Source organism: Prionailurus viverrinus, chromosome C2 (assembly GCF_022837055.1).
Source record: "Prionailurus viverrinus isolate Anna chromosome C2, UM_Priviv_1.0, whole genome shotgun sequence".
NCBI classification, from domain to species: Eukaryota; Metazoa; Chordata; class Mammalia; order Carnivora; family Felidae; genus Prionailurus; species Prionailurus viverrinus.
Window position 1 is genome coordinate 146,379,401 of NC_062569.1, and position 24,902 is coordinate 146,404,302.

Sequence of the window (24,902 nt, forward strand, 5' to 3'; positions counted from 1 at the left end):
AGAGTAACTATTTCAGGTTTTGTCCAGGCAGTTACTCGACTCTGCCTGAATGGATAAAGAAGACAAGGTGTATGTGATGGAATATTATGCACCCATCAAAAAGAATGAAATCTTGCCATTTACAACAACATGGAGGGAGCCCGAAAGTGCAATGCTAAGCAGAATAAGTCACAGGAGGACAAATACCATATGATTTCACTCGTGTGTAATTTAAGAAACAAAACAAACGAGCAAAGGAAAACAAAAATAAAAAGAGAGACAGACAGACAGACAGACAGACACACCAAGAAACAGACTCTTAACTGCAGAGAACAAACAGATGATCACCAGAGGGGAGGTGGGGGGGTGGGGGGTGAAATACTCCCCGTCACGGGGAGTGAGGAATGCCCTTGTCGTGATGAGCACTTGGGTAGCTTATGGAAGTGTTGAATCATTATACTGTACACTTGAAACTAATATAACAATGTATGTTAAGAATACTGGAATTAAAATTAAAAACTTAATTTAAACAAACAAACAAGAAACCAGGCCTGGGGGTGAGGATTTGCCTCCCCTTGGCCCAGTGCTCAGCGTGCTGGCAATGACGGGTGGGATAGTACGCTTCAGACACCCCTGCAGAAAAGCGGGAGGAGGGGCGCCTGGGTGGCGCAGTCGGTTGGGCGTCTGACTTCAGCTCAGGTCATGATCTCACCGTCCATGAGTTCGAGCCCCACGTCAGGCTCTGTGCTGACGGCTCAGAGCCTGGAGCCTGTTTCCGATTCTGTGTCTCCCTCTCTCTCTGACCCTCCCCCGTTCATGCTCTGTCCCTTTCTGTCTCAAAAATAAATAAACGTTAAAAAAAAAAATTAAAAAAAAAAAAAAGAAAAGAAAAGCGGGAGGAACGAGCAAAGACGTGTGGGTGATCCGAAACTACCCACCAACACGCTGAGCCCAAGAGGGTTCTTCCCATCACGCCCAGAAGTATTTTTCCGAGACCGAAACCAAGTCTAGACGCACGCGGTAGGAATCGGTCCTCAACAACCTTCGTTCTCCGGATCCAAGGGGTTCTCCCTCACAGAAGCAGATTCTCCTCTATCACAGGGCCTGTCCTCTGAACTGGGCATCTGTTAGAGGTTCAGTCGTGACCTCCTCAAACCCGGGCCGCTTTTGTGGCTGGCACGAGGCCAGGGCCAGGGGTACAGGTGGTGGCCACTGAATTAAAAGAGGTGACTTGGCCACCATGGAATGACCCATCCAGCCACTCATAAACTCCTCAAGAATGGAGAACTCCATAGGCAAGCCTTCCTTCCCACTGCTGGCCTGGAACTCCTGCCGCACGGCCAAGAAGGGCCCAGGTTGCCTGGAGCAGCCAAGGTCCACCGACACCACCGCCCGTCCCCCAAGTACGTGTGGCTCTTGTCCCTCCTGGACACCTCCCTCCTCCCTCACACCTCACACCCCATCCGTCAGCAAATCCCGTCAGCTCTGCCTTCAAAATGTATCCAGAATTTGGCTGTATTTGACCAGCTCCATCACCCGTATGCTGGTCACGGCCACCTGCTAATTCGTCTTGCTGATTCTGCCCTGATCCTGGCCCCCCAAACAGTCTATTCTCATGGTATAAAGTGAGTGAAATCAAGTCCATCCATGGTCCCCGAAGACCTTCCAATGGCCTGCGAGGCCCTGTGCAATCTGGAGCCTAACCCACACAGCCCCCCGTTGTCGAGTGTCTCCCAATCGCCCCCTCAGTCCTCTCCTGCTCATTCACGCTGTCACAGCCGCAACGGCCTCCTCCTGTTCCTCTCACACGCCAGTGTTCCTCTCACAACGGGACACAGCTGCAACTCGGGGCTTCCACACTGCTCTTGCCTCGGCCTGGAACCTTCTCTCCCAGAAAGGCACCTGGCGTCCTCCCTCACCTCTTTCCTGTCTTTGCTCAATCATCCTGTCTTTCATGGGAAGATCCTCCCTGATCATCCTATGAAAATTACAGCCCTATCCCCCAACCCCACCTCCAGGATGCTCTAGCACACTTCCTTGCTCTTGTCCGTCACCATCGGACATGCTCGTCCGTGACTTCAGACTTCACGCACGCTAGAAGGTAAGCTCAGTGAGGGCAGGAGGTTTGGCCTCAGCATCTAGAACTGAGAAAGGTATGTAGTAAAAAAGTAAAGTAGTAAAAAAAAAAAAGTAGTAAAAAAGCACTTGGTGAATAAATTACTTCCCTTCTGTTTATCTTCCCTGGAGTATCTTAGACGATTCCTTTTTTGTCCCCTCCATTCCTCATTTTTAGCATCTTTCTCTCTCTCTCTCTCTCTCTCTCTCTCTCTCTCTCTCTCTCTTTTAATGTTTTATTGATTGGGGGGCCTGGGTGGCTCGGTTGGTTAAGTGTCCAAATTTGGCTCAGGTCATGATCTCACATTTCATGAGTTCGAGCCCCGCGTTGAGCCCGGTGTCGAGCTGGCTGTTGTCAGCAGAGAGCCTTCTTCGGATGCTCTGTCTCCCCTCTCTCTCTGCCCCTCCCCTGCTTGCACTTCTCTCTCTCTCTCAAAAACAAATAAACATTTTAAAAATAAATAAATAAATAAAACCTGTTTTATTTGTTTATTTTGAGAGAGAGACAGAGAGAGCCTGCTCACACACACGTGTGCAAGTGGGGCGGGGGGAAACGGTGGGGGGGGGGGTGGGCTGCGAGAGAGGGAGAGAGAATCCCAAAGAGTTTCCTCGCTCTCAGCACAGAGCCCGACTTGGGGCTCCATCTCATGAACCGTGAGATCGCGACCTGAGCCGAAACCAAGAGGTGGACGCTTGACCAACTGAGCCACCCAGGCGCCCCACGCCTTTATTTTTTATCCTTCTTTCATCCTTATTTAATCATGCTTATAAATTCTTGTCTCTTCCTTTTTCACTCCACATCTTCCCTTCCCTCCTTTCTCTTATTATCTAGAAGTGTTCATTAAGTAGATGTATACATCTAAAAACAGAGGCCTTTTTAAGCTACTGTTTCTAACCACATCCCGGCTCCAATGTCAAATACATAAAGAATCTAAGAGTTTGCAATAATATCTTTCCTTAAAAACTCACTGACCATCTTTGAAGGACAATATGGAATCGATTCATTATTCTGGTGAAGGAAAGAAAAAAATCAAGCCAGCATTCTGCCTTTTATATACAAACTACATACCCTGAGGCAATTTTTTTAAAAGATTGAAACAAAGTTCTTTATAAAACTTTCCAGCTAATAAAGGCAGAGGAAATGACAGAATGAGATTATCACCCTTCTGTAAACACCCTAAATGAAAACTGAGTCTAGGCATCCGCTATGGACCGCCAACAGCTGCCGAAACCACGAGGGAAAAAGCTGATGGGGACCCTAATGAAGGATGATCAGATTAACAGCACCTGCCTATATTAACATTTCAGAAAAGATACAAAATATGTCACCTGATAAAGTTACATTATCATGTATGCAATACTGTTGCCCAAAAATACAAATCTGAATCTAATAAAGCCTTTAGTTTATAAGACATTTTGAAGACAATAAAATGTTTAATGACAACACTGGGATCCTGGCAGCAAAGTCTATATATACTTATATACCGTGAAGAACTCCACGGGACAAAAGATCCAGCTTCTTGACCAAATATATTGCAAGAGAAAACAATCAAGGACAGGAAGCCTACATATAAAAAGAGACTTAAGAGGCATTATCAACCACATGCCATTTGTGGACTTTGTTTAAATCCTTTGATTACCCTGAGGGATTTATAACTAACTGTGAAAAGAACATTTATCAATCAGGGAAATCTGAACGTGAATATTAAGTGATACTGAGTGATTTTTTTTTTTTTTTGCATGTGATACAGTACGCTGATATTTAACAAAAAGAATGTTATCTTCTCAGACACATAGTGACATATTTATAAATAAATCTGATTTCCTTTTTAAATCTGCACCTTAAAATTCTCCTTCAAGCAAAGGACTTTGGTTGTTTTAATCCTATGGAAGTCACTGCTTCTCAAAGATACCCATAAATGCGATGATGCAGAAAAAATAGACAGTGGAAATCAACAAAACACCAGGCACAGATTTAGGGGCTATATGATAAACAAATAAATGAAAAAGCAAATGGATTTATATACCCTTGATGCACCTCGAAAGTCCTTCAAAGCATGTAGGCGAGTTAAACTGCTCACCATGTGCAGGTCAGGCTTCTGATAATGTTAATATCTGGAACACAGCCATCTGGAAATTAAAAAAAAAGAAAGAAAGAAATACTTCTGGGTGACAAACAGCTTTCAAAAAGCCCCCTGCACTTTACTCCATAAAAGAAAAAGAAGCATGTCACTTATAAAACGGTATCTAAACAAGGCATCATCAAGAACCAATGGCAGAGGAAAACAGCAGAGCACTCAGAAGTAGAAGCACAGTTGCTGAGCCACCCAGGAGTTTATAACAAAGACAGAGTCCCCAGGGACTCAACCCCCAGGGCCATCACCCTGGAGCAGCTTCCTATAGTAACAATATCCCAGAGTTGGCAACAATGTTCCAGCCAGGCTCCGAGTCCTGTTATAAAGAAAGCAAGAAGGTGGGGCACCTGGGTGGCTCAGTCCGCTGAGTGACCAACTTCGGCTCAGGTCATGATCTCAGAGTTTGTGAGTTCGAGCCCTGCTGACAGCTCAGAGCCTGGAGCCTGCTTCAGATTCTGTGTCTCCCTCTCTCTCTACCCCTCCCCCACTTGTGCTGTCTTTCTCCATTTCAGAAATAAACATTAAAAAAAAAAAAAAAAGCAAGAAGGTCACTATAAACACTACTTTAGAATTATTTTCATTGGAGTGCCTGGGTGGCTCAGTCGATTAGGCGATCAACTGTTGATTTCAGCTCAGATCACAATCCCAGGATCGTAAGATCGAGCCCCACATTGGGCTCCACGCTGAGTGTGGAGCCTGCTTAAGATTCTTTCTCTCCCTCTCTCTCTGCCTCCCCCCTGCTTGTGCACTCTCTCTCTCGCTCTGAAATAAAAAAATAAATAAAACAAATTTATTTTCATTACGATGGTTAAAATTTTACAAAGCTCATTTATTCCCTTAATGAGGGAGTTAACAGATCCCCAGGAAAGGCGACACTGAGATCAATGAGGAAAACTGAAGGTAAGTTTCAAGCTTGAAATTGAGGCGAGGCATCTCAACACTGAGAACCAGCCCACGAGAGGGTAGTAGGCTCCTCACCATGGGACCCGCTGGGCTCTCAACACTGGGTGGGTTGGACTGGAAGTCCCTGAGGATCACAAACAATTCCAAGGTTTTATGGGGTGGCAATGTTAAAAAAAAAAAAAAGTATTCTGATGTTTGTTAAAAAACGGTAAGAAAGACTTTATTCAGGGCTATTGCAATAGAGGAGAGAGATGAGGTGCAAATCCCAGTGCAGCAAAGACACCTGGGGACTTATAACAAACAAGCAGACTGAGGAGGTCACTACTCAGCAGACACAGCAAGGGTGGGGGTCCTTACTAAACCAAGAGAAAACAGGATTCCTGCTGAAGGCAGCCCAGGGTGACCAGGCATTGCATACCAAGGTACTCATATACCAAGGGTGGGGGTTCTCTCTAAACTGACTTAGCAGGATTCTTGCTGACACCTAGAGATGCTGTCCAAGGTCACAACGCGGGAGCAGGAGCCGGAAGCAGATCCCAGACTTCCTAGATCCAAGCTTGGGGGTGTGACTTACACCTGCTAGTAACCTGACCCTGCCGAACGCTTTTTAACTTCTCAGTTGCTTCCCTGCATATAATCTCTCTGTTCTGCAAAATCCAGAAATGCCCGTTTCATTACATCCAGCTATCACGTAAGAGAAAACTACCTTTGAACATAACGCCATGAGAGTGATTTATATATAATTCCCTGTGATAATGAGGCGGATTGATTCATCATCGTGAGTCGCAATGCAGCCTCTCAAAGTAGCCTTGTAATAACAGGCATACGAATAAAATAGGGAAAAAACAAAAACAAAACCTAAAAGCCTGGATTTAAAAGCATCTGGATGAAAACCAGGACGCTTCCAATCATGAACAGGATCACAAAACCTTCACAGCACAAGCCATGCAACTTCCCATGACGTCCAGTCCCCGAGGAGAGCACTTCAGGATGACAAAGCTGTTCCTTTGCAGCCTCAAAAGTGCCATCTATTGGACAGAAACATCTGAAGAGTAATGCGCTAAACATCCTGTTCATGTCCCATGGTTGTCCGCTGGGATCTGTGCCCTGGGAGGCTGACCTCCGTGATCTGCATCAACCAGGCTCCCCTGCCCTCGGGTCCCTTGGGAGCTAACCACAGAAGCCAGGAGCGGAAGAGGAGGGTAAAGAAGGAAGGAGCACTGGGCACCTGGGCGGCTCAGTCGGTTGAGGGTCCAACTTCGGCTCAGGTCATGAGCTCACAGTTCGTGAGCGCGAGCCCCACAACGGGCTCTCTGCCGTCACTACAGAGCCTCCTTCAGATCCTCTGTCCCCCCGCCGCTCCCACACTTGTACTCTCTCAAAAATAAGTTAAAAACATTAAAAAAAAAAAAAAAAGAAGGAAGGAACAGGTACCCACACTCACCCCTCCCCCGCCTCCTCTCTACAGGGTTGCCTGGAAGTCTCTCCACCACAGGGCACAGCCTCTCTGAGGAACCCTCCCTGCCTGTCCTTAGTTCTAGGGGTTGGACGGTGTCATAGACTGAATATGTCCCCCCAAATTCATATGTTGAAATCCAACCCCCCAGTGTGATATTAGGAGGTGGGGCCTTTGGGAGGTGATCAGGACATGAGGCGGGAGGGGAGAGCCCCCATGAACGGGATGAGTGCCCTTATAAAATGGACCCCAAAGACCTCCCTCACCCCTCCGACCATGTGAGACCACAGGAAAAGTCCGCCACCTATGAACCTGGAAGTGGACCATCACCAGACCCAATCTGCAGCACCTCAATAACCTTGGACTTCCCAGGCTCCAGCAGTGCGAGAAAGAAATTTCTGCCACGTGAAAGTTTCCCAGTCTGTGGTATCGTTACAGCAGTCCGAACAGGTTAAAACAGAGGGGCTTCCTCAGGTAGCCCCCGCACCTCACGCACCCTTTCTGCTTCCCGACCTCATGACATGGCTTCACTCAACCTTCTTCTGTCACCTGAGTGTGCCGTATATTTTCCCGCCAGGCCTCTGACTAACTACAATGGAAAGGGAAAAGGGGCAGGAAATCAAAAATTTAATTTTCCATTCTTGCCCTCAACTGGGGCGGGGGAGGAGGGAAGAATACCCAACTCTTGAACTAGATTTCACGGTATGAATATGGAGGGTAGGATACGGCCAAGGAGCCTCTGGTTTTAAGAGTGCCAGTGAAAATCCAGAATTTACACACAGAATTGCCTATAAATGTACACGCGCATTTTTCTGAAAAGCAAAATCCGGGGAGGAAAAAGGTCGAAATTTCAACTGTATTCTCAAAAGGTGACCCAAAACCGCAGAGCCAACGCTGTTAAGAACAACACAGCACAGAAACGGCCTCCATCTGCCCAAGAGAAGAAAATGACCAGGCAGGCGATGGGTACCTGTGCCAGCTGCATGAGCAGAAACACAGCCACCTCCCCCTACCAAGGCCTGGGAACCATCGCACTCCCACCCGCCACCACCCACCCTCGGAGGCAGCTGGGATGGTGTGTTCCCGCCAATCACTCACAGCTCCCTCCCAACAGCCAAGTGACATTTCAAAAGCTCATCAGCCCAGCAGGTGCTCAGATGCACAAGCAGTAGCAAAAACAGTTCCGGGCGGTGGAAAATCTCATTCTTTTTGTTCTGAAAAGCTCGGGACACGGAGGCAAGGGAGAGCAGGAGAGCGTGGGTGCAGCACAACAGGAGGGAAGAAGCAGCTGACTAGCGGAGCTGATGCCCCATCCCAGCCCCCCCCCCCCCGAGAGCCCCCACATGGGGTCAGTCCTCACCTTATTCTGCCCCCCCCCCCCCTGCTGTGTGACCTGAGGATACAAGAATAGTGGCTGGCCCTCCCCAGGCCACTACTCCCCCCTTTGCGACATGGCGATCACCATTGAGTGGGAACTTCACTGGGTTGTTGTGGGGGTCAGGGAGATGATGTGCATCCGAGACTCAGGACATGCCTTCCCAGGTATGTTTTACAAGTCATATCAAAGCTCTCCTTCATTTCCTTCCCCACTGGGATGGTCTTGGCAACCAAACAGAAGCCTACAGAAGACTGGTAAAATCAACCTCCATTCCACTCCACAGCGGATGCCCCAAAAATGTGACAAGCCACGTGGGCAAGGGCACCTGACTGGGACCACACAGCCTCTAACCCACATGGAGCCCTGTGACTGTGTCCATCCCCTCTGCCACCACCCCTTTCCCAACTGTACCTGGGGTCTTAGCTCAGAGGCAGGAGCTGCTGACTCTTGGCCTTGCCGTGTCCTGACTGGGTGGCCTCGGGCAAGATAAACTACCCTTCTGACTTAGTTCCTCCATTTACGACACAGGTATAATCATGATCATACTAGCTACCTTTCTGTGAGGATTAACAACAATTCATGCCAAGTTCTTAAAATAGAGCCTGGCATACAGTAATAACTCGATAAATGCCGGCTGTGGTATTGCCCCGCACATTTAAGCTAGTTTCCAAGGCCCATCTAATAAGGAGGCATCTGTGCTCCAAAGAGTAGCCAAACACTGGCTCCACCAGTCCACGAGCCAAGCACCATATGTCCTTGATTCTCAGATGTGTTTTGTATGTTAATGTTCCTAAAATTACGCTACACGTGCACATTTAACCCTGTCGATTTTCCCATCTGTAAAATGAAGATTACAGCATCTACCTAATGGGATTGGTGGAAAATTACTGGTTAATACGTGCAAAACACTTGGAACAGGTCTTGGCATCAGAAACTGTTCTCTGCAGGTTATGATCACCATCATTATATTAACCGACCTGACCTGCTGCAGGGCTTTCCACTCCCAATGTGAACATTCTTCCACATTCCACCTCGAAACAGGGACCGCTTGACCCTTGGTACCCAAGGATGCTGTGGCTCAGGGCTGCCGAGTGAGTAGCTACAGCCCCAGTAAAAACAGCACAGGGCTTCGGCCAGAGGCTGGGTTTTTACCATCGCACCGGGTTCCTAGAACTAATTCCTTACAGAAATTGTTAAATTGCATCACATTGGTTCCTGGGGTTTATTTCAGGCTTTTGCCCATAGAATAACTTGGGGGGTCATGATGTTGGTTTCTTGGTGGCCTCTAGAGACCAGCTGGCCTCCCATCAGTCGAAGAGAGACCCGGGGAGGATGGGACTTTAGCAGAGGCACTAAAAGGCAACTCAGAATGGAGAAAAGGCAGCAGAAAGGGCAACCCAGAACAGCCGAAGGTCAATGAATGAGCCCAGAATGAAGGCAACTGGTACATCAATGGTCTCTACTGTCCGAAGCAAGTTCTATCAAACTACACTGTTTTCCCTTCCTCTTTCATCTTACTGCTTTCTCCCTACATGGGAGGCTTGGACAATGCTGAACAGACAAGGTACAAGGTGACTCCTCTGAGCATGGGTGCTGGGTCAGATTACATGGATTCAAATCCTGGTGTCCCCAGCTATTAGCCAAGTGACCTTGAGCCAATGCCCCAAACACTCTTTGCTTCTGTTTCCTCCTCTGTAAAAGGAGGGTAGCAGTAGCTAATAGGCGAGTAGGGATTAAGGGAATCTCTTGGAAAAGAGTCAACAACCTGGCTGCCATCGCACTCTGGTACCTGCACCCCAGCAGCCCCGCAGGGGAAAACCCGGGTTAGTGACACTGTTGGGAGGAGGCATCTTTTCCAGCTTCCAGCAGCCAGTGAAATGGGAAGACGTCTGGAAACAGAGATTCCAACCACAGGCGCTCCACATATAAGCCGTTGCTAACGCCGTCTGAGCCTCGGCTTCCTCACCAGAAAAATGGGGTCCCGCTACCACACGGGGTTGTTGTGAGAAATGAGAAGGCATGACGTAGGCATTAAATAAACGTTACTTCTTGTCACCTGTCCTCCTTCCCCAGAGTGAAGAGAAGGCAGCAAAAGCAAAACCTGACCTCTTGCCACTCTCAGGGAAGTTTGTGACCGGCCCACATCAAAGCTCCTGTGCCCCGAGACCCCGCAGCCCGCCATGGCCACTGAGGTCTTCCTGCCAACAAAGCAAGCCAGCGGCCCCCTTCCCGGGGGAAGGTGAATGGGGTCTGTCTTCCAGCCCCGACACGTCAGCCACTTCCCACCAAAGGCCCAGAGACACGAGTCACGGGCAGTAAAACCCGGGAGGAAGTCCTCTCACAAAAGCCGACAGCAAGCAAAGGTTATGAAGAACCCTTGACAAGTGCTTCAGGAGCTGAAGCCTGAATCACTAGCGAGAAGGACGCGGAGAGGTCGTTTTTCTGGAAACGTCTGAGGGATAAAGAGAGTAGATAAATGTCAAAAACAATGCCTAAAACGGCTGCATTCTGCTTGCTTACACAGCTTTTTCCTTCTTCAGACAAATGATAAAACATCCACGCTTCTGAATATAAATCATCTTCAATTAAGACGTTTCTATTGGGAAGCACTTTGGGCAGGACAAACGAAGTCTCTGCCACTGTTCTCCGACTTGGCACTTTCAAGGTTGGCAGGGCGATTTATTTTTGTTGATTAAACAAAATACAAATGGAGAGGGCCTAAAAATTGATTAGCCAATTAAAGTCAATGATTCTCAACAAAGAAATGTGCATTATTAGCTTTGCCAGAGTTATAAAAATGCCTCCTGGCTTTACTGCTGCTTTCGGGATTTACACCATCGATATTTGTGCTGACAGAAAGATTAAGTAAGGACTGAATTAGGCAAAATTTGTCTTCTCTTCTGCTGGAACGGAAGGAAGAGAAACGATTAAGGGCTGGGGCCGTTTCAGGGAGAACGTTTGCACAGCATTCGTAATTCTTGAAAGAATGATCCGGGCTGAGTGGGCCGCAGTCACTGATTTTGTGTGTACTTGTTCTTTGGCAAATTACAGATTCACTAATAGGGGCCAAATCTGTTGAGATGACAACAATCATAAATATCCAAATTCTTCGCCTTCTCTTTTCACTTTCCAAGGGGATGAGCGTCCAGATAGGCAGCCAAACGCACGATGGGTGTCAGATGCCTTCCGCAAAACGGACCGATGTTCAGGGGGACACCAGCCGCCCATTTCAGTCCAGAGCAAAGTGTTTCTGGATTGCAACCATAAGGTCCAGACCGCAACTGCAATAAATTCACGTACGATAGCCACACACCCGGGCCCGCGGAATGCTGGGATTTTTCTGGTGGTCAGAGCATGAATGTTGCCGGCTGCTATGCATTTTTAAACTTGATTGTACATAATTGTTAATCACTGACCCATTCTCCAACCCTCCTGGGCTGGAGCATGTTGCTAGGCAACCAATTTTGTTCTGGATACTTTCTGAAAGCTAGTGAGGCAACAAGCAAGTGTCAACTAAGTGAACACTAACCAGGAGAGACAGATTCAAATAAAAAAAAAAAAAAAAAAAAGGATGCCCAGTTTCCTTAAAGCACGGTCATCCCGTGCCTCTCCTAATGTAGACACGTATTTTCCATGTCTTACAACTCAGCAAAGAGGCTCCCTTAGGTGGAACTGGATGAAACTGCCCTTTTAGTAGCTCAGTTTGACAATTCATATAATTCAACCTAACAACTTAAAAGAGGTCCCACAGACTGCGAAACTGGCATAAGCACCACTGTGCTTCGTATCAATAACATATCGTTCACGCGGTCCATGGGTTTCTGAAAATTCTTCTTATAAGACACAGCTGGGAGAGACAACCTGTGTGGTCACACAAATGCCTGAGTAAGAAGTCACATTTTTTCCCCCAGTTCAGACTGCTACAAAGTGATCGATTTCATGTAAATAACCACACCTTCCTGCCTTTTCAAATGTTCGGCGCCACGGGCGATGAGACACGATTTACTTCTCCCAATTTGAGAATGGAGATGCTAAAGGACATTCTAAAGATGAGGAAGGAACTGCCGGGTACACGAGAGAAGTTCATCTAAGGGGAAAAAGGAGGGGAGGCAGGGGCGTTGGTATCACGGAACATGATGCTATTCCGGGGAAGCCAGTGAAATCTAATGACTCTCCGCTTCCAAGGCAGCTGAGAGCACCACAGTCAAGGAACGGTGGAAGAAAATAATGGCCCTATGTCAGCTCACAGAATGAGTCCAGGAGGTTTTCAGAATCTCTGTTGGAAGCCCTGAATAATGACCAGCTCGGGCAATGCATTCGAGTAGATGATTAACCTCATTAGGAAAGAATTGGTAAAAATTGTTAGGTGACGGGAGCATACACAGGGAATCCTAGGTTTAAATTCTGGCCTTAGTGAACAGGTCTGAATACCTGTGCAATTGCAACTCTCTAGCAATCAAAATTAATTGTGTCTAAAATGATTACGCTACAACTTATAAACTAAGGCACCTGTAAAGTTTATATTGGGCAAATGGCAAAGCGTGGTAAGAAGGCAACAGGAAGTTTATCGCCGTTGCCCAGATGAGCCTGATTAAAATATCAGCAGGCCGTTTTGTCCGGATTTGCTTTAGATGACATGCTTATAGTTAAAAAGAAAAATGAATTAAACAATACGGAAACATATAAACTTAAAAGGTGAGAGATTTCTCTCCAGCTCATTTCCACCTTCCACCACCCTCCAGAGGTAACCACCAATCTGTTTCTCTTTTACAAAAGTGGCATCGTAATGCATACCTCAGCAACTTGCCCTTTTCACTCAACATTACAACACAGAAGCTAGTTTTCAACACAGTCCTCTGGAGCACTCAATTCATCAGTCACTCTGTCCCTGATTTCAAAATAAAGCTTCTCAGAGAGGAAGAGTGACCCTTCCTCCCTCAGAGTTAACAATTTAAAATGTTTTATTTATTTATTTATTGGTGCGGGGCAGTGCCTGTGTGAGCTGGGTAGGACAGAGGGAAAGGGAGAGAATCTTAGGCAGACTCCACACTCAGCATGGAGCCCGACACAGGGCTCAATCTCATGACCCTGATCATGACCTGAGCTGAAATCAAGAGTCGAACACTCAACCAACTGAGCCACCCAAGTGTCTCAGAGTTAACAACAATTTAAATTTGTTTTAACGTTTATTCATTTTATCATAGAGAGAGACAGAGCGTGAGGGGGGTGGGGGCAGAGAGAGAGGGAGACAGATTCCGAAGCAGGCTCCAGGCTCTGAGCTGTCAGCACAGAGCCCGACGCGGAGCTCGTACTCATGGAGCGTGAGATCGTGACCTGAGCTGAAGTCGGGCAATTAACCGACTGAGCCACCCAGGCACCCCAGTTTAAAGACCACCAAAAGTAGGGTCAGTTATTCACCTCCCTGGAAGTTCCCGCCAGAAGCCCAACAAGGAGGAAAGACATTTTCAACCCCATAGATACAGTTACGGAAATTCAGCATGACACAAATGGAGCCCCTGAGCAGCAACTGGTTAAAACCACAAATGGGTGAGTGAGTTGGGAGTCCCAAAGGAGAGAGATCCAGATCACGAGAGAGAGAGAGAGAGAGAGAGAGAGAGAGAGAGAGAGACGCCAATGAAATCCAGAAACATCAAAGACTGAAAACCAACTGCTAAATTAAATTCCGAAGCCCGGTGCTACAAACTAGGAGAAGAATGTAATTTCAACAGGGACATTTTGAACCCCCTGTGAAGGAGACGGTGAGCCTGCTGGGAAGCCGCAATTATAGACACAAGAACAACAGGAACACTTGGATGAGCGTTAGGACTGTCGCAGAAAAGCAGGGATGACAGAACAGCAGTGCGTACAACATGGGTTCCACACTGCTCCAACTCAGAAACTACAAAGCTATATTCAAGATTGTGCTTTCTTCACTTAAGAGAAGCAGCTGCAGACTTCAATTCTGAAGACCATCGTCCTAATCTAAGTTCTACAAATAGATTTTAATAAAGTCACTTCCTTGGGGCTCAGTTGGTTAAGCATCTGACACTTAATTTCAGCTCAGGTTATGATCTTATGATTTGTGAAATTGAGTCCCACATTGGACTCTGCGATGACAGCACAGAGCTTCTCTCTCTCAAAATAAACCCTTCTAAAAAAAAAAAAAAGTCACTTCCTCTCTCTAGGTATCAGTTTTCTTGTCTATAATATGAGAAGACTTGACTAAAAAAAACTCTAAAGTCCATAAAGTAATTTATTTCTCAGATTCTGTTTAGTTAAAACGATGTTTATAGATGGTGGATAGATGATGGATGGATAGATGGACAGACAGATGGGTAGATGATGAATCATCAATGAATGGCTAGATGAATGCATGGAAGGATGAAGGATGGGTAGTTGCATGGGTGGATGGATGAAGGATGGATGGATGGATGATAAATGGATGATGGATGGATGAATGGACAGACAGATGGGTGGATAATGAATGATGGATAGATGGATGATGGATGGGTAGATGGATGGGTGGATGGATGAAGAATGGATAGTTGGATGGACGGATGGATGGATAAATAGATGATGGATGGATGGGAGGCAGCGGTCGACTAAATGGGATGATACCATTTGTTGTGAATGGTTGTGATCAATTGTTGTAGCTTTAGAAATTTGGGGGCACATTCAACATCATGTCGGTAGCTTGGAATCAGCCATGGAAGGAGTATTTACACCACGGAAATTGGCAAACACTACAAATCTGGCCTTTGTATTCACCCCACAGTGTCAGCTTACCAAAACATCACTGAAGAAAGAGAAGGAGGAAGGAAAAGAAGGGGAGAAATGAAAGGAAGGGACAGTATCTGTATGCACACAGTCTCCAAGTGGGCTGGCTTCCCACATCTCCATCTTGATATACTTACTATTTTCTCTGCCTGTAACACCATTATTCAGATTTGACTGAATAACCCAGGCTTCTTGCCTCAAACTCGGCTCAAGCCTCACCTCTTTTAGGAAAGCCATCTCTGGTGTCTGCCCTCAGTCTGTGTGACATATAGCCCCCCCTCCCCCATGTGCTCCTGAATGCTGTAATTACCTCCCTCTGCCCTCTCAGGTAGTACCTACAATATAGTGTCGTCCATTTAACCAGCCCCACTAAATTGTCACCCAATTCAGGACAGCAACCATACATTTTAGCTCTGGGTGTTTAATGCCTCGCACGAAGCCAGGCACATAATCACTATCCAATAAATATATTTTAAATTAAAGCAATGGTTTTAACTACAAGGCAGCACAAAAGAATTTCCTGATAAAAGGTTTAGGCTCAAAGAGCTGCACTACTCTCTCCTAGACATAAGTGGGTAGTTGGGAGATTTTTCGAGGGCTTCAGCTTTTCAAGACCACTTTCCCTTAGATTGTGGCTTTCCATTAAGTCAGTTAACCTACATTTATGACAAAACAGTGCGGTGTGTCACTGACCCACTTTTTTTCATCTCTTTGCTGCTCAATGACATCCACCTGTCACTGTGAATTGCATTTTTAAATAAGGAATTAAATATATTTGTCCTGGATTTACCCAAGCGAGCTCTGACAGCGCTGGGATGCACCCTCAGGTTCATTGCCTAATCTACTAAAGTGGCTTTGAGAAAACTGCTTATGCTTTCTCATCCTTAGCTATCCAATCCATTAAATGAACCCAGGGCCTGGACGTAACACAGAGGAGACACCCCCTCCCCGCCTCCGCCCTGTGCCAGGGCAAATGCAGGCTTGCCAGGCCTGACCTCAACAATGCTAACGTTACTGCAAAGGGAGTCACACATGCCTATCACCTTCGGAAGAAAGGAAAGTGTCTTAGTCCGCTGGGCCTGCTGTACAAAGTACCACACACGGGGGGGGGGGGGGGGGGGGGGGGAGCAAGGAGGCATGGGCCTCACACGACAGAAATGTATGGTCTCACAGCTCTGGAGGCTGGAAGTCCAAGGCCAAAGTGTCATTAGGGTTGGCTTCCGGAGAGACCCTTCTTCCTTGGCTTGCAGTCCACTGCCTCCTCACTGTATCCCCACACGGCCTTGCCTCTGTGCACATGCACGTGGAAAGAGGGGCAGCTCACCCGTCTCTTCCCCTTCCCATATGGTCACTATCCCTATTGAATTAGGACCCCACACTTTGGACCTCATTGAACCATAATTATCTCCTTAAAGGCCCTATCTCCAAACACGGTCACATGAGGAGTTAGGGCTTCCACATACGAATAGGAGGGCGGGGGAAACAACTTAGGCCGTAACAGAAGACAACCACTCAACACCTACTGGGTACGGATACCTCACAAGGGATAGAATCTCTCTCCACTCCCCTGAAAGGAAAAAGCCAGATCACCATTCTTTTTTTTTTTTTAATGTTTATTTATTATTTGTTTTTGAGAGGGGGGCAGAGAGCGAGCGAGCGAGAAGGGTAGGGGCGGAGAGAGAGGGAGAGAGAGAATCCCAAGCAGAAGCCACGCTATCAGCACAGAGCCCAACGTGGGGTTCAATTCCACAAACTGTGAGATCATGACCTGAGCCGAAACCAAGACTCAGACACTCAACCTCCTCAGCCACCCTGATGCCCCTAGACTTCAATTCTGAGTTGAGTTGCGTTTCCCTAAATTCAAATGTCAAAGTCCTAACCCCCAATATCTCATAATGTGATCTTATTTGGAAATAGGGTCATCGCAGATGTTATCAGTTAAGATAAGGCCAATAAGAATAGTGTCCTTATAAAAGAGGGGAAGTTTAGCAAGAGAGGGTGAAGTAAGAAAACACCGAGAGGTGAAGAAAAAGGCGGAGGTCAGGATGACAATTCCACAAGCCAGGGAACACCAACCAGCACCAAAGACTGAGCAAGCAGCCACAAGCTAGAAAAAGGGTGGGGACAGACGGTCCTTCACAGAAGCCTTCGAAGAAACCTGGATCTCGGACTTCCAGAACCGAAAGACAATAAATTTCCATTGTTTAAGTCCCCCAGCGTGTGGTTCTTTGTTATGGCAGCCCCAGGAAAGTAAGACAAGCTCTCTTTCAACATCTCCCAAGTCTTTCCTCCCAGGGACTCAGAGGACTTTCCTGCTTGGCGGACTGGAAGAAAATACAGATTGCACGCCTCGAGCCTTCTGAGTTCTCTCCTTGGGAGCTGATCATCGTCAGGACTCACCTCTCCTTCTCTGCCCTGTTCCCAGGGGCGGTCGGCCCTGCAGGTCGGGGAGAGCAGTGAGCGAGCCCATTTAGCCCTCACCTGTAAGCCTGCTCTCCAACCAGCTTTATCTGTTGTGATCTCCCACCTGCCTGGACTCTCTGTTCCATTTGGCAATTGGCTCTAAACTCTGGGAAGAGAAGAGGCGATTACTTATCACCCTTCAAAACTCAACAGCACCCTCCACATCGCTCTGCCACTACGATCTCATGCCACCACCACCACGAGGGAAGCAGCCAAGGCTCCTGAGGGTTTGGTCTCTTACCTGTAGTCCCAGGACTCCCGGACAGGACAGCCAAGGAGTCCAAAAAGAGGCACATCTTCGGTAAAGATCTTAAGTGCAGTGGAAGGGAAACTCCACTTACTTACCAATGAAAGCTAATAAAAGTGACGAGTTTCTTCCAAGCCAAAGAGTACTCAGCCACCCACTCAGCCACCCACTCAGCCACCCACTCAGCCACCCACTCAGCCACCCACTGAACTACCAGGGGGCACACACAGCTTCTCCAGGCTGGGGGAAATTCGATTCCAGGCTTATTAGTGAGACTGGTTCCGGTACAGTCCTACTGAAACACCGGTCCAGAGCCACATGGACACAGACACTGTGCTGGCCTGGTGACTCCCAATGAGCTGCCGCTATTTAAAAAAAAAAAAAAGAAAGAAAGAAAGATAAAACACAAAACACATCTGGTGGGAACTCTCCACTTCCCACCACACTTCCGCATCTCCTCTTCCTCTCTTCTTGCTTCTACCTACCGACAGTCTAGGCTCGCTGGTGGTGGCCCACGAGGCTGAACTTCGGGGCTAAAGAGGTGGGAGCACTCTGAAATGAATGACTCCTTAAGAAACCACCCTATGTCCAGACTCCAGAACAAAAGCACCGCATGGCTGTTGACTCACTACCTTACCTGCCACAGGCAAGGAAAGGATCTAGACACGATGAGAACTTCATCCAGAGCTCTACAAACGGCTACCTGTAACTTTAAGTGCAAACAACAACACAGGCACACATGGGGAAGACGGGTTCAGATGGGATTCCCACGGTCTGGGTGACTGGAAGCTATAGGAGACAATAGGGTCATGTGGCTGCTAAAGAAAAAAAAGAAGGGGTGCCTGGGTGGCTCAGTCGAGTAAGCGTCCGTCTTCGGCTCAGGTCATGATCTCGCGGTTCGTGGGTTCGAGCCCCACGTCGGGCTCTGTGCTGACAGCTAGCTCAGAGCCTGGAGCCTGTCTTTGGATTCTGTGTCTCCCTCCCTCCCTCTCCCTCTCCCTCTCTCAAAAATAAATAAAACACTTAAAAAAATTTTTAAGAAAAAAATAAAAATTAAAAAAAGAGAGAAAAAGAAAAGAAATGCATGCTATAAAAGCTAAGGATGCATCTAGAGAGGAGCACCTGACTGGCTCAGTCAGTGGATCTCAGGGCTGTAAGTTCGAGGCCCATGTTGGGTGGAGAGATTACTTAAAAATAAAATCTTTAAAAAAAAAAAAAAAAAAAAGAATTCATCTAGAGAAAGGAAGGTTAATCCTGGAATAATGGGATTAGTTATAAGGGATGAAACCCACTGCCAGTGGGTCTTTGACAATCTGGACAACAACTCCAAAAAAGTAAGCAGCAAGAATTCTGTGTGAACTAAAAACAAAGCCCAAGGAATGAGAGTTTGAGGAAATGGTAAAAAAAAAAAAAAAAATTTAATTTTTTTAATGTTTATTTATTTTGAGACAAAGACAGAGCACAAAGGGGGAGGGGCAGAGAGAGGGAGACCCAGAATCTGAAGCAGCCTCCAGGCTCCAAGCTGTCAGCACAGAGCCCAACGCGGGGCTCAAACTCAACAAACTGCAAGATCATGACCTGAGCCAAAGTCAGATGTCCAACCAACTGAGCCACCCAGGCGCCCCTGCAAATAGTAACATTTAACCTTGAATGAGAGGTACAGGGAGAGACGCAGTAACGACTTTCAGATACTTGATGACCATGAGGCCAACATGTAAAGTCCCTGGAAGACGAATTTCAGCTCAGTATGAAGTTAAAAGTAGAGATGCCCCCCAAAGAATGGAAAGGGGCTGCTTTTTGATAGAATTTTGATGTCAGGCAGTATTTGGAGGTACAGATAGGGGCCCACAGGTCAGAGATGTTTGACAAGGGATGCCTACCCAATAAAGGGCGGCCGGGGTGAGGGAGAAGAGAGTTTGTACGACCATCAGTGTCCTCCTCAGCTCAATAGAATCCAACCCAGACGCCAAGGGCACAGTCAATACCTCCCGTGACCCTTAAGCTCTTCTCGTGGGACCTGTTGCCAGTAGTGTATCTTGACCAGAAATTCTGCTTTGCATACAAACTCAAGACCCAACCTTTTAGTCACCTGGGACTGGCCAAAGGAAACCAAGAAAAGGCTTATTTTTTTATTCCCTAGACTGAACCACTTTGTTTTGTTTGTGTCTGTGATGGCTTTCGCTGGGAGCAGGGTGGAGAGCGCACACGGTGGGAGACGTGAGGGACAGAAGGCTGACGACGTAACACCCAGGCTGACATTCGGGGACACACCCACTTGCCAGCCCATGTACATCAGGAGTAGGTTAATTTTAGGCTTGCCAGTCCTTAACTAAATGAGAAGCATCCATAGTCAAGGCCACCCTACTGCTGAAAACACCATGGGAGACCATGGCAGTGACCCAGACAGAGCAAGGTAAGAAGTGCGCTGCGCTCACCATTAAGTTGTAATAATAATGGGTACCATTCATCACCCTGCTACGTAGCCCCAGGCACCATACATAATCTATAATCATCGCTGTTAGACTGGTAAAGAAGGAGTTATACCAATTTTACAATAAGGGTACAGAGGCTCAGAGACCAAGTGACCTGCCCAAGGCCACAGAGTTGGTTAATGAACGGGAATACGAACCCAGATGTATCTGCAGAAGCCACGGCCCTGGCATTACCCTATGCCGTGCTGCCTCTCATGGCTCCTACATTTATAAAGAAGGGGACGCTTTACACACATAAGTGAACACAAGTTGGCCAAGACCAACAGGTCCCAGAGCAAATGGTGCCTGGGGGCACCCACCCTGGGGGCAAACACCGTCCCTCTCCTTTGTTTCACGAAGTCTGAGCTCTTGGGAAGACACACACACACACAACTACACCACATGCTCCAACCCAAGAGTCAGTGTGTAAATGGCAGAGTGGGTCTCGTGCCAAGAAGCTGGAGCCGGTTTATTTTAGTCTCAGTGTTAAGACAGCCAGCACCAGGTTGAGGCTGAGAAATGCTCCCGCTAATTAAAACTTTTTATTTTCAAACACATGTCACAGTTTCACCATGGTGAGACTCACTCCCTGCTCGGTGGATGTCTGCGCGTAGGAGCAGCTCCTCTGTGACAGCCTCTTCCATTCACGTTGGGATCCCCAAGGGCAAAGACTCAGAGGTTGCTCCCCCTGGGGCAGCGGCGCTGTGTGGCCCGCGAGCACTCCGGAGAACCGCACAATCGGGAACAAGAGGAGACTCCTGCAGATCTGGCCGATGCTGCGAGAGTCCGATACATGTGCACAGAGGACAACGGACAACGTTCCTTGTCCCCGCGGGTGAGAAAGCAAAATCCAGCACGGGAAGTGAGGAACCCGTGGCAGCCCGGAGAAAGGGGGTAAACCAAGGCATTCCAGATTCCCGAAAGAGGAGTCAGAAAACCCACAAAGCCTGCACCGCTCCCCCCCAATCTCGGCCTCCACCAGGCGGCTGCGAGGATGCGGACAGTGTCTGCTTTGATCCCCACTCCATCTGAGGGCACATACCCAACAGGTATGCGGTCCACACATCCAGACTTCAGTGCCTGCCTGTCAAATTAACTGGGGCTGGCACCATGGGTGGCCTCCAAACCCAGCTCTGCCTCCTGCACAAGAAACTTACTTGAACATCAGGTCTTCCTCCAGCGTGACAGGGAGAGGAACAGAAAGAAAGGATTTGTGGAAGTCTGCAGGAGCGGAATCCCGCGGGGCTCAAATCCTTCATCCACCACTTTCTACCGGGATAGACCTGCTCAAGGCCCAGCTAGTAAATCAACGCCTGAAGCCCACAGCACTATGGGTCCTGAAATTTCAGATTCCCAGAAAGGGGAGTCTCTAAACCGTTGAGGACCCTGCCCCGAGCCAGGTCATCTTCATGTTCCAAGCCCCCACCCCCAACCCAGGTAGGGCCAGGTGATGAGCTAGACAGAGATGCTCCACTCGTTTGCCATTCATGGCCCAGGAACAGAGCCTACAGGTACAACTGCTTCTACAAGACAGAGAAAAGACCGCACGTGGTGGTGTAGGCAGTGTGGGCCACAAAGGCCACTCTTGGGGTAATAATCCCACAGAGTGTCAACGGCAAGTCGGGGCTCCAAGCTGCCTTCCCACTCCTCACTCCGCAGTTTACCAATTCCAACTGGTCCCAGGAGAGCAGCCCCTGGTGTCTCCCAGATGCGGGCCACCCTTATCTCTTATGGTAGAGACCATGCAATGATTCAGATTCCAAGGGGCTGTGCTGTTGGGTGAATGTTTTATAATTTATGGAGATTTTCTAGAAGCCTATATAAATCCAGTGGCAGCCCAGGAGCAAAGAGGTTTAATGTTTAAGAAATGTTTAATATGGAGGCGCGTGGGTGGCTCAGTCCGTTGAGCATCCGACTCTTAATATGGGCTCAGGTCGTGATCTCGTGGTGGTGGGATCAGTGCCATGTCAGGCTCCCCACACACAGTGGAGCCTGCTCGGGATGCTGTCTCCCTCTCTGTCTGCCTCCCCCCAAAATAAATAAATAAACATTAAAAAAAAGAGAGAGAGCAATGTTTAATACCAATGTTGCCTGAGCACGTGGGGATGGGAGGCAGGGAGAAGCCAAAGGCTAACTCTAGAATCCCAACTCAAAATTTAAACGTGGAAGCTCAAACCTCAAATGACCATATTCTCTCTGGGGGACTCTAATAGCCGCCCCTGCAGCAGGAACGTCCGTACAGCTCCCACACCCCCAATTCTGCAAAACTGTACACGCCTGAACGGACAGGGCTTGCACGTTTGGTGTCCCAAGGACGCAGCCCAGAGCCAACAACTCAAACAGCAGCTACTGAATGCCGACCACAGGCCAGATATTAGCCCAGGAGCATTCAATCCCCAGAACACTCCTGAGAGGCAGGTCCCGAAATCATCCCCATTTTGCAAATGAGAAAACTGATGCACAAAGAGGGTAAGGGCCCCACGCAAGGCCACACAGCTGGTGGGTGCAAGTCTCAGCCCATTTCACAGCCTGTCCTCTTAGCTCTGAGCTGCCACCTAACCACGCAGTTTCGAGAAGCTCTCACTGGCTAATTCCCAGAACCGTGTTCATCAACAGCATCTAGTGCTACGTGGGTTCAGGCATAAGCTGCTCATCAACAAGTAGAAATCAACTGCACACCCCAGCCCTCTACCACTCGATTCACAATTGGAACTGATTCTCGTCCGCCATAAAACCCAAAACTTGAAGAGTATGCTACCCTGTGGAGCTGGCATGCCTTCAGGAGGGCTGCGAGCCATCCAGACTAGACCACCAACCATCTTCCAGTCTGCATCCTTCTGGGGAAGAATGTAAACTCTCGCCCTCTGACAGCTGGAGGGTGGCCTTGGAAAACTCCCTGCTGCCCCCTGGAGGCCAGCTCTGACCTCCCCCCCCCCCCCCCCCCCCATCCTGCCACTGAGTCCCCGGAGGGGAGCCATGGCCAGGAGAATCTGCCATCCAGCTGGGCTGGGCCATCCTTCCAGGTCAGGACAAGAGGGGCCAAGGTAGCTCCAGCAGCTCAGCCTGCAGAAGCGAGATTTCCTAAGCGCTTCATTTACATCTGACAAATATCCTGTGTCCTCAGGTGCTGCCCTGGGCTCAGCTGCGCACTTGCACTGAGCAGTGTTCCATTCAACTGCTCCTGGCACTGAGCACAGCAGTCTGGCTGGGGGGTGGGGAGGGGGGGTGGCTGCTGCCCTGCCGTCCTCCCAGAAGGGAGTGGGCGAAGCCACCCTCCCTCATGGACCCTTAGAGTCCAGTGGTCTTTGATCTGGGGGACTCCTGGGGCAGAAGCACTTTGTGTGAAGCTGCCTTGCCCACAGCTTGAGTTCTGCCACTGCTCAGAGACATTCCCGCTATGTGGCCCGTTCCCCTGATAACTCACTGGGACCACAGGTGTCTCCACCTGGAGTCATGAAAAGACAGGCAGTGGCCCTGGCTGAGATGTGGTGCCACAGCCACGGGGAGATCTTCCCCTGGATTCATTCTATCTAGGACAGCTGGACCCTGCAGCTTCCACCCTTCAAACAAAATGCATGATATTCCGAGTCTGGGAGTGTGGGCAGTCAGAGTCTGTGCTTGACCTTCATGGGTCTTCATCCTGGCAGCCTGGCAGCTTTGTGCAGGGTGGCCCTGGGCAGCGCCGGGTGATAAATCCTGAGTCGTCCAGTCCAGTGGTTCTCAATCAAAGGTGATTTTGCAATGTCTGGAGTTGGGGCGGGGGGGGGGGGCACCACCTGCATCTAGTGGGTGGAGCCCTACAATTCACAGGACAGCCTCTCACGACAAAGCACTGGGCCCAAAAGGTCAGTAGTACCAAGGCTGAGAAGCCCTGGTCTGGGCTACCCAGGACATGCAGCTTTCCTTTGCCAGAAAGTAGGGTTTTCAGCCCCACTTGACAGCTGGGCAGTAGGTCGGCAGGGAGTGGCTGGTGTGATAAAGCTTGGTCACCTGCCAAGAGACATCAGTGCTAGACACCGGACTGAGCAACCCACAGAGATGTTTACAATTAGTCCTCAAACACCCATTACCCCCTTTCACAGATTAGGAAAACTGAGGCACAGAAGGATCCCATACTGCTTAGAAGATGAGCTGCGGTTTGAATTGATCAGTCCGGCCCCACACCGTGTGTTAACTGGGAGAAAGAAACACAACATTGTACCTATATTCTGTGTGGTCCTCATTATGTGCAGAGAGAATGAAGAAAAAACGGATGGGAAGAGAGAAAGGGAGGGAGGGCAGAGATATGCATGAGAAGAAAGACTGTACAAAGACGGATGGAAGTGTGAACAGCCACAATGTGTAAGTGGTGGAATCTGGGCATCTTTTGTTTTCTTCTCCGTGCCTTTCTGTATTTCTACATTCCGTCCAACGAAAACGCCTTTTACGGGCAGAAGGAAAGTCATAAGCAAAACAAAAACACCTGCCAAGCATACATCTCAAGACTGTCGTCAGCACCAGGCACCTATAAGGCATCAATAACTGTGCTAGGAAAGAAATGCAGAACCCCCCCCCCCCCCCGCAACAGACATGAGGGGACACCCGCGGTCATTCGGGTCCATCGCCGCCTTGATGACAGCCGTGTGGGGCAGTCATCCCCAGGAGGCCGTGTGCACAGCACACCTGCAAGAGAAAGATGCTGCTGGAATCCGAGACAGCTTGTCAGCTCCTCATCTATCTCACAGCAGAGGACGGGGAGAGGGAGAGCCGTGAAGGCGCGAGGTCAAGACCCTGGCCACGCCTGACTGTTTCCACGCTCGAAAGGCTCAAACACCACTTCCAGAAAAGTAAGGTTTCCAGATCATTAAAATTGCCTTTCAACAGTTTTATTAACCGGTAGGAGACACAGGAAAAAAGAAAAAATTATGGTCCAGACTAATGTGAATATTTGCTTTAGGAAAAAAAGGAGAACACTAGGATACAGTGAAAAGTCTGCTTT

At 48.4% G+C, this 24,902-nt stretch overlaps 1 protein-coding gene across 3 annotated transcripts in view; it reads right to left on the reverse strand.

Annotated features, from left to right (window-relative positions):
• Nucleotides 1-24,902, reverse strand: part of TIAM1 (TIAM Rac1 associated GEF 1) — a 396,054-nt gene that overhangs the window by 311,530 nt on the left and 59,622 nt on the right. For 2 of the 3 annotated variants that reach the window (XM_047874692.1, XM_047874689.1), the window contains one exon: nucleotides 4,122-4,224. The gene's annotated coding sequence lies outside the window, so the exon portion shown is untranslated. The remainder of the gene's footprint in view (nucleotides 1-4,121; nucleotides 4,225-24,902) is intronic. The other variant, XM_047874694.1, reaches the window with a different exon arrangement.